An 11407-nucleotide genomic window follows, 5' to 3' on the forward strand; every position below is an offset into this window, starting at 1 on the left:
TATATATATATATACACACATATATGTATATACATATGTATAACAGCAAAAATGCTACAAACTGATTGAGAGACATACAACAGTAAAACACAATTATTACGTTTCATTATTTTTGCTTTTTATTTGTNTAGTTTAGATTAGTTTAGAGAGAGCTCCGGTGGCCACAGATATGCATATATATATATATAATATATATATATATATATATATACACACATATATGTATATACATATGTATAACAGCAAAAATGCTACAAACTGATTGAGAGACATACAACAGTAAAACACAATTATTACGTTTCATTATTTTTGCTTTTTATTTGTTTTTCCTTTTACGTATATTTTAGTTTTGTTGCATTTCTAAAATTATAACTTATCATGTGCTTTAAGTTTAGACATTCAACAAAAAATAAAACAGACGCTGTAAAAATGCATGAAATTGAAGTGAAAACACTTTAGATACGAGCTTTTCTGAAACAAGCTGCACAATGCCAAGACTTCAGGAAGTCACTGGTCCTGGACACGAGTTCAGTTCAGTCTCTGACACAGTGAAGAGACATTAGTTTGGATATAAAAACATTTCCAGCATCATCAGGTCAACACAGTTTGTTAATGTTGATACTGTTGTAAACTTTACTTGGAGTCCATGTTTTCCAGTTGTGCTGTTGTGTTTCAGTGTCCTGATGTTGTGACAGTTTATATTTCTGATTTCTCATTAAAACGACGCCTGAGACGAATCTTTGCTCTCTGTCGTCTTTAGAAACTCGACCTGCAGATAATTATAATGAAGTTTCTTCTAACAGCGTAAAACAATGATGTTACAACGAGAAACATTTGATGTGTAATAACGAGAAAGATATCTCGTAGCAGTAACTTTACCCATCAGGTTATGAATGTTGCCATGACCAAGAAGGTTCCCTAAACCCAACCACACCGTAACTGCAAGTTTCAAGTTTAATGTTGACGACTCGTTCTAATCAGAAGATTTTCTTCAGATGCTTTAGTGTTCTGTGACGAGAACGTTTCCTGATGTAACAGGAAGAAGAAAGATGTTCTCACAACAAGAATGTTTTTGGATTGAATGAAATGTATGACTACATTATTATTACGGAGGCTGAGAAGGGCCATACTCACAAATAGTTTTTATCCCGTTAACTTGCGATAACAAGATTTTCCTGATAATATCTCGTTATCTCAGAATAATGAGCTTTGTTTTCTCAAGATAACGGGATACAAAATATTTGTGAGTATGGCCTTTCTCAGCTTCCGTATGTTATAATGACAAACGTTTTTATTTTAATATCTTCACAAAATAAAAATAAAACGGACTAAAACAAGAGTTTTTGATTCAACAGTCAAAGTCTAAAGAAAAGTTAACGTAACAGTATCTGGATATAATTCTTGTTTCAATGAGAATAATTTTTGAGGATGAAGAGCAGAAGTTTTTGTTCCTGTGGCAGCAGAGCGTCGTTGTTTCCTCCTGCAGATGTGTGAGGTTTTTGTACGAGGTTTTTTCACCGTGTTGGGTATGGGGTGGACTACACAGTGACTGAAACTCCACACAGAGCAGAACAAAAACCTCCAGTCTCTTCTGAAGTGTCTGTTTAAAGTCTGGAAGGTTCCAGAATCAACTAAACACAGAGAAACAAAGAGAGTGTGACAGGTGAGTCCTCAGCTGCTGCTTTTCTACCTGAACACAGTCACATTTCTTCACTTTACTGAGCTTCATGTCTCTGCTCTGCTGCTGCATGTGCTGCTGAAGTCTTCTATATTTTCACTGTGAACAGGCAGAAACACAAGTCCAACTGTGTGTGCTTGTTCCTCGCTGGTTCACAGCTCGTTCTGACTCCATGGACGTGGATTTTTACCTTTTTCCAGCTGCTCTGAGGATGATTGACAGCTCTGAGGTTTTTGTAGGAGGCCGTAACACTGTGATGGGTTATTATTTGGAAAGGCCATCAGACTCACCATCGCTGCAAATGGTAAGGACACACACTTTTTTTCTTGTTAAAATAATGTTAATTAATGAGTTTTTCAGGGTCTGTTAGTTTTGAAGTCGGTTCTTTATGTTCTAAAGCTTAAACTTGACGGATCAGTTGAGTCGTGATGAGACGACGAGCTGCTGTCATTTCAGTCATCAAAACAAATGGAGATTTCTGCATAAAAGACTTATATTCATAGTGCAGGTCTGAGACAAGACGTCCTGGAAACATCTGAAAATGTTTAATTAATGATGTTGAACCAGAAAGCCTGAAAATTGTCCAAAAACACTGTCAACTGCAACGATTTAGGTCTAGATTCTTATCGTGCTGTAATCCTGCAAATAATAACTAATAATAATGATACAGATCATTTGTTGTACCTGGTACCTGCAGCTTAATGTGCTTTATATAAAACATGATCTAAAATGATCAGGCCTGAAGAAATAAAGACTTTAAATAGAAAACAGAAAATGTAAAATAAGTAAATGTTTTAAATGCGCAGTGATCAGGAGTGAAATCTCTCACAGAACATCTACTCAAATAATAACTTTTAACGTCTCAGACTAAAGTGGCTTTAAGTATTTACAGTCAGTCAGTTACAGGTTTTATGTGTTGTTTGTCTGTCTAACAAATACATTCCTAATTTCTTTATATGAAAAAGGAAAGACCTTAAGAATGACAAGTTTGAGAGTTCAAAGACGTTAAAGAGAAAACAGAAAACCTACAAGATTGAAATATTTGAAATGCAGAGTCACAACAGAAACTAAATCTGTCATGAAAAGTCTAAAATGGACTTAGGTGGTTTTAAATTAAATATGTGAAGTGTTAAAGTCAATGTAAAAGTGTTGAAATGTTGTTCTGCTGAGAATCTGATAATAATGATGATGGGAAATATGACAGGCACTAAATCTTTCATCTAAAATGTCTTAAAGTTGTTAAAAAGTCCTGAAATGTCAGTAATGTTTTGTGTATTTTACAACTAGTAGTTTGTAGTAGTTTGAAATATCTACCGTCAGATAAAGTATAAAGTCTTATATTCAGTTTTAAAAATCTTAGAAATAGTTTATTAGTGTGCTGAGAAATTAAAATTCAGTCTGATAATAACGTCAATAATAATGATAATATTAATGCTAGTTAAGTAAATTTGTACAATAATTGCAACGAATTGTGGTTGAAGAAGTCAAATAAAACAGGGTTTTAAATCCAGTTTTTATGGTCTTAGAAATGTTTTTGTTGTTGAATTGTTTGTTGATGGAGAAACAAACTTACTTAGAAATCTACCACTACTACTAATAACAATTATAATGACACTAAACTTTGATTATGTTGCGCCTGTTGCACCAGAAATGCAGCTTAAATGCTCTACATAAAGAGATCAATAATACACCAAAAATGTAAGTACAATTAAAGTACAGAGATGCCCCAAATTTAATAAGGAATAAAAATGCAGCAAATCGATCAAATAAATTCATAGAAAACAGCAGAGTAAGAAAGATTCATAATTTCTCATGGTCCATTGAACCGAATCAGCGGCACAGTTTAAAACAGTATCGTCTGCATAAAGACGAATTTTACAATCAGACACAGAAGAAATTCTTCCCATTTAAAAATTCTATATGATTGTATCATAGGATTTTTATAAATATCAAGGGACAGTGTTTATTTTTCATATATATTTTCATTTTTAATTTTGTAAACACGTAAATCATTCGAGACTAAGGAAACAGTTTAGATTGTGCTCTGATTTGTTCTAAAACTGGACTGAACTGATATTATATTAGTGACCCCAGGATTAAGTCAAGTTAAATACAGTTTTTAAAGTCTTAGAAATGTTTCTCACTGTGATGTTTGTCTGTAAGAAATCAAAGAGTGCTCATAAATCCACTTCGTTCTATAAAAAACTTTATTGGTATTAATTCAATTGCACAATAAATGCAATTGGAAGAAGAAGAACCTTAGAAGAAGAATTTGTGAGTTTATTAGAGTTCAAAGTTATCTACATTAAATCAATCAATCAATCAATCAATCAATCAATCATACAATGAAACTGTTTGCATGTTAAAAGGATGTTGTGACGACCATAAAGATAATTGACAAACTGATAATAATCCAATCCAGCTTTATTTATAAAGCACGTTAAAAAACAGCCAGAAGGTGCCAAAGTACTGTACATGATAAAATTATAAACACAAGATAAATTAAAAGACATAAAACGCCAATAAAAACAGATATAAAATAAGATAAAACAATAAAATAAAATCACATCTTACAGGGTGTCAAAGGCCATGGAAAAGAGATGGGTCTTAAGAAGGGATTTAAAAACAGACAAGGAAGACGCCTGTTTAATGTGCAGAGACTGATGGTTCCACATTTTAGGAGCTGCCACAGCGAGAGCACGGAACTTTATGAGACCAGAACACACACAAAAAATATTGATTAATAAGAAAATTAATAATAAAACTAATAATAAAAAGTAATAAAATAAATACTTATTTCAAAGTACAAAATAAAATAAAACAAGACTCGACAAAATAATAGATAAAAGACAATCGCAACTATGACAAAATCAATGAGCGAGATTAGAACTAATTCAACTTGAATAGACATGAAACATGTTAATGAGACGCTGAAGAGGTTTCCAGTCTTAAACATCAACCAACAAAACTCATTCAGTCCCTGATAAAACAACAACACACCATCATGAAAATAAAGAACAAAGAAATCACAAAAGAAGATTTTAAGGTTTTTTCTCCTCCTACGGTTTAAATCTGGGGTCATGTCCTGACGTGTGACGCCAGTCGTCAGGTTCTGTTTTACACGTGTTGTTTCATGTTTCTGTTTGTTTGATGTTTGTAGAGACAGATCTGAGGATGAGGGTTTGACCCTTGACCTCAGTGTTAATGAAGTCTTGTCCGTGGCTCTGGTGTCATTAATGCCCCCCCCCCCCGACGAGGATCTGCTTCATCATTGTCTTTGTTCCTGTGCAGATATTTCCCCTGTGGAGCCGAACATGTTCGTCCTGAGTCCTCTGCCGCAGGACGGGACGCCGGGTCCAGATGTCTGCCTGGCGACCGGTTTCCGTCCACAGGTGGGTGTGATGGATCTGAAGGTGCAGAACCAGAATGATTCTGTAACCCTGATTACCACCAGCGCCGTCCTGTCCCGGGGACAGAAAACCTTCTTCTTCGCTGGATTCCACAGTCAGACCATCGACTCCTGTATGTTGCACAACATCAAGGCCCAGAGAAAAGAGCCAGAGGTCAGCTGTGACAAGACTGAACCTGAAGACCCGATTCCTCCTCCGGGTAATAATCATCCATCAATCCATCAATCCATCAATCCATCAATCAATCCATCCATCCATCAATCCATCAATTTTTTGGTGTTTACTTTGTGATCATATGAACTTTGTTTTCTTTACAGACGTGCACATTATATGAAATTATATTATCTTATAATTATATTTGTTATTGTTACATTATTATTACATCATATTATATTATATTATGTTACGTTACATTACAGTTTATTAATCCAGTCCAGGTTGCTCAGCTCATTGCATCTGCAGTAAGTAATAAATGGTCTCTATCACAGCTTTCTATTCATGGCTCTCAGCAGTGGAACAAGTAGTGAGTCCATGATGAATAAATAAATGTTAAAAATATGAATTCAGAATCCAACAGTTGAACCAGGACTGAAGAGACATTTTGTATTTATTATATTTGTTATTAGGTTTTGACTCACACGTTTTTCTTTGTGTTTTCAGTAGAACCAGTCAAACAGTGTGTCGACCTTCATCCAGGTGAGTCACCAAACACACCTGAACACACTGCTACACACCGACCGACTGTCTGTTTGATTGATCGGTGATCAGAGAGCTGTCAGTGACTGATCGATGGATGGTCCTGTGTTTTGTGTCGTGTGCAGAGAAAGCCAAGCTGAACTTCTACCTGCTGCAGATGAACTCAGTCAGAGTGGTGTTCACCAAGGCTCTGGCCTTTAACACCATCCTCACCATCAGAGCCGTGCTCTTCTAACACAGGTCCTCCAGCACAGCTGACCGTCCAATCAGGATCATTCATTGATCGATTGAAGAAGCTTCACCGTGACACGTCTGTCAGTGAGCGCGTCCACGTGTGATCTTCTTCTTTTCTTTTATTCTTCATGTATCAAACTTCTTTATTATTGTGTATTACTGTGTTTTGTGGAGATTTTATAACTGTTTGAAAAGTGTCATACAAATAAAAGTGATGTTGATTTATTTTATACGAACAGCTTCATGTTTGTTGAGAGTGAGAGGAAGAGGAGGGGGAGGGGGGGGGGGGGGGGGGAGCAGTGAACACATGAATCTCCGCACCTCATCGTTAACGGAGCAGAGGATCAGAGTCATTAGAATGGCTCAGCTCTCAGCCTGTGTTGACATGCAGCTCACACACAGTGAGTGTGTGTGTGTGTGTGTGTGTGTGTGTGTGTGTGTGTGTGTGTGTGTGGTGTTTCTCAGCAGCAGTTTCTTCAGTTGAAACCACAGTTCAACAGTCAAACCTGGAGCTGCAGATAAAGATCAGACAGGAACTGAACAGCAGCAGCTCGGTCTCTGTTTCATCCGACACCTTCATCACAACAAGTCACTCCTATGTTCTTTAACTGTAAAATAATGATTCAAAAACATTATAAATACATCTTTATAAAAGTGAGTCGGCATTAGAAGTGTCCTGTTCCGTAGGTCGAGTGAAGCTGATCAGCTGTGAATCTATGTATTGATCGTGCTTCTGTGTAAATGGCGTAAACATGCACAGGAAGTGGTTCTGCAGTAGTTATGAAACAGAAGTGAACAGAGCATTTATCACAAGTTAATCACGAGTTGATCGTAAATAAACCAGAAAAACAAAAGCAGCTGCAGGTCAGACGTGACTGACAGAGAAACACAAGCTGTTTTCAGGAGACGTCACAGAGTCACTGATTTTTATCTTTCATCCAAATAACGTTCAGCTGTTCCACAGAATCAAACACTTTCACACAATTATTCAGTTTGTCTTTTAAAATCTGTTTTCTGTTTGTAGTTTTATTAATAAGATTTTGTAGAAGCACAATCTAAATACAATATTTACTGATTCAGATTCAGATCAATTTTCTTACATTTCTCATAAAATATAATAAACTGAAGAAATGCTAATGAAACTGTTAAGTCTCTGTATGTAGTCTTTCAACTAAAGTGGGGTTGGAAACTTAATTACAAATAACAAACACACCACTATTGACTTTATAACACTTTTATTTAATATATTCAGATGTAAATTTACAATATCAACCAATTATTCACAAATAGTTCTTCAGAGCCCCGGGATGATCTGAAGAACTAAAACTGGCATTTCTCCATTGGTCTATCTTGCCTGTTAAGGTTCCTATAATGAGGAGGTGATGATGTCACATCTGAAAGGGGGGGGGCTGTGGAGCTGAGGGGGGGTGGTCTGTTGTTTTTTAGCTTGTATCTTCCAATTCAGTTTTACCTCGATATTTCTGTCGAACCAAAGATCAGTAGAGACTTAGTGAAAATATTCACCCCTCAGACAAACTGATGAGAAAACATTCAAACTGTCAGACGACAGAGAGACGCTGCCCCCTGGTGGCAGGTTTACATCCAGACGGCTGTGTGAAGCGTTGTGTTATATGCTGTGTTATATGTGGAGTGAGTGATCTGCAGATATCGTCTCAGATACTGAAATACAACAGAAACCAGGAACTTCAGATAAAGATTAGTTTTAATAATCTGACCTCATTAGCATATTGGACTGATTAAGACTAAACTGCTGGTGTCTGGTGAGGCATGATGACTGACCAATGTCTGGTGATGTTGATGGAGACTTGGGTTTCACTGATCAGAACTCCGCTTTACTTCGAGATCAATGCTGACATGTGACATCATGTTGACACATGCTTCTACTTTTGTCATGATCTGCCCCTGAAGTGACTCTTTGGACTCATTTCCTGTTTTACTTTGAAATGACTTCCTCGTGTGTTTGTTGGTTGTTGGCTGTTGGTTGGACCTTCAGTGCTTCCTCTCTTATCTCCTCTGGCAGAGGAAACACCTGAGCTTCCTTTGCCAAAGGAAAGGAGGAAACACTGTCCCACAATTCCTTGTGGAAACAACATTTAAAGCGACCATCCTGACGGCAGGTCTGACCCTGTAGCTCCCAGTTCAGAACTAAAAGAACTAAAACTACACAGTCAGAGCTGCAGTTTCCTCCTGATGAACGGTTTTTTAGGCCACAGGTGAAGTTTGGTTCAGAAACAGGTCACATCGCTTCTGCTCTTTCCTTCCTGTCTGTCACAGAAACTATAAATTTACTCCTGGAGGAGTTTGTATCTCAGAGGAGGAGAAACTGAGGGAGAGTCAGAACCTGATCAGGGATCCACGAGAACATCGACAGGTACCACAATGACGATGACACAAACTGACCATAATCCAGGAAACAGATTCACTGACACTGACTGGTCCGGAGTGTGGAGGTGGGGAAGTAATCAGGGTCTGACACTATGTTATCCACATGTGCTAACATCTGTCTCCCACAGTAGAAATGATGTTCCTGTCATGGTTCGCCCTGATTGGCACTTTACATTCGATTTTTGTTTTAGACTCTTTGTTTGGACTTTTGATTATGTCTTGTTTTATTTTGAAGTAGATTCCCTTGTGTGTCACATGTTAGTTTTACTTCCTGTCTGTGTCTTGTGTTTCCCTCCTTGTTTATCTGCTGTGCCCTGATGTGTTTCACCTGTGCTCAGTCACCCTTACCTCCCAGGTGTGTATTAAGTCTCTGTCTTGGTCAGTTCGTCTTTTTTGTTCCCGTTTGCGTCGGTTGAGTCTCTCCTGTGTCTCTGTGTGGTTCTGCTCAGTTTTCATATTCGTGTTCTTTTGTACATTAATCCTTTGGACTTCAGTCTTCCTGTCACACCTGTATGGATTTTTTTTCTTTTGGCATCGCAGTGTTTATGTCTTTCACTGTTTAGATAAACTTTGATCGGCATCTGCTGGCTTCGTCAGCTGCACTTGGGTCCTTAAAAATCTCTCTCCTGACATGATGCTGACCAGATTTACTTTATGTTTTCTATTGTAATGAGGGAATCCTGAATACTGAGTGTATCATTAAAATGTTCACAGACATGTTCGTTTTCAACCAAAATATCTGATCCTACATTATGATATCCACTTGTAGAAACTCCAGCTTTATCTTGGTTCTGTTCAGACTCACAGCTCCTGGTTCAGGTCTGGGGAAAGATCCTGGTCTGGGTTGAGCTGTTGTTCTCTAAACCACAAACCGAACTGATGTGAACCTGGTCTCCGGTGTCCCAGTTCTGCATTCTGGACATCCTCCATCCACATCAACCACCTCCTGGAGACTCGGCTGCTGTTGATTCATTCAGAGATGACTTTGTGTCTGAAAATAATCTAGATTACATTTGTCATTGTATTTGGTGAAACACTTTATAACTGTTCAAACATAGTTTAATCAGAAACAGGGTTTTCACCTGAGACACTGTGTGAGGGTGGACCACAGGGATCAGTTTAAGGTCCTCTCCTCTTCACATTTTATATAAATTCTTCCATATGTAATTGTCAGATTTGTCGTTATGCAGACGATGCTCTTTATTATCCCAATAATCAGACTGAATCTCTGTTTTGTTTCTCTTCGTTCCTCAATGTGACGTGATGTTTACATCAGCTGTTTTCTGTTAGGGAGGGGGGTTACTTCACTCTGACCAATCAGCAGTGACTGACATATCTGTCCCATTGACCTCTGTTGAAGAAATATGTTGATTTGAGACTTGTTATTCCTGTAAGACAACTCACACCACCCTGTACACCTGAAACCACTCAGACATTTTTCTCATAGTTTTTATGGACGTAGCCAGATACGAAGATGATTTCCCCATTTTTAACCCCGCCTACAAAGCTCTGATTGGCTCAGGTGTTTTTACAACCAGGAGAGGTCTTGAAGCTCGAGTCATTAATGCAGAGTGATCCCTTCATTTCTGTTGTTGTTGGGACTGTAACAGCAAGTTGTTGGAAGATTTTACACTCATTTTGGTTTCTGTCCATTAGCTTTAAGGCCACACCCCTTCGATAGAGGCGGAGCTGGAGTTGGGACGCAGCGTATAAATGACCAAACGGAAGTGGATTATGGGATACTGAGGAATGCTTCTAAAGCAGACTGTGGACTGGATGGCTGTTTGTGGACTGAGTGTGACGGAGTTTAAATGGACACATTGTGAAGAGCTGCAGGTGAGTGTCTGTTTAAAGATGGAAAATTAAATTCTGAAGTGAGTAAGAGCTGAGTGAAAATCAAACAAATGATAAAAACTGCTTTAATAATGTAAATGTATAACTAGGATTAACAATATTTTAAAGAAGAGGTGTATAAAAAATGAGCTGTGAAGAAACACAAGAAAAAAGGTGAAGACAAATATAGAAAACAAAAATACAGAAAATTGAAATATAAAAAATACAATAATAAAAAAAATAAATAAAAAAATGCACGACTGAGTCACAGCAGAGATAAAAAATAAAAACTGATCATATAATCTGGATTTCTTACACCAGGTGAGTGCAGCAGTATTTGTCACAGTGTGAGTCGCAGTGTGAATGCTCAGGGAGCCAACAAACTTTATTTTGGCGGAGGAACCAAACTGACTGTGGAAACTGGTGAGATGAATATTTAACATGTTTTCACACGTTAAACTTTTAAATGAGGCAAAAGATTTCATCCACTTGTAATTGTAGTTGACTTTATTCCCTGGTTGTAGAGTTTAATTGATGCAGACGTGAAGTGGCAACAACACAACAATAATTAAGAATAAGAATTAACATCAAACGACAGGATCAAACAGTTTGCAACATTTAAATATGACAAAAACATTTATATTGAAATAAAGATCAGTGGATACAAATATAAACTGAGACATCATGACACAGCAGTATTTGTCCCAGTGCGAGTCACAGTGTGAAGAATCAGGCAGGAAACAAACTTTATTTTGGCGGAGGAACCAAACTGACTGTGGAAACTGGTGAGATGAATATTTTTATATTTCATGTTTGATTTATGAAGAGAAACCTGGACACAGACCAACTAACTAACATCAGTTATTCTGTGTCTGTGACAAAAATCCCGACGAGTAACGACGAATATAAAAGATAAAAACAAACGGGATCAAACTGTTTTAAAGTGCAGAGAGAAAAACACAAGGTGACACGTCAGTTAACTAGTTCCCATCAAACACAGATTAACAGTGTGGAAGACATTTATATGAATAAGAGAGACTTCGTGACACAGCAGTATTTGTCCCAGTGCGAGTCACAGTGTGAATCAGGGAACAAACAAACTTTATTTTGGCGGAGGAACCAAACTGACTGTGGAAACTGGTGAGATGAA

Source organism: Seriola dumerili, unplaced genomic scaffold (genome assembly GCF_002260705.1).
Source record: "Seriola dumerili isolate Sdu_G_001 unplaced genomic scaffold, Sdu_1.0 BDQW01000315.1, whole genome shotgun sequence".
NCBI lineage: Eukaryota > Metazoa > Chordata > Actinopteri > Carangiformes > Carangidae > Seriola > Seriola dumerili.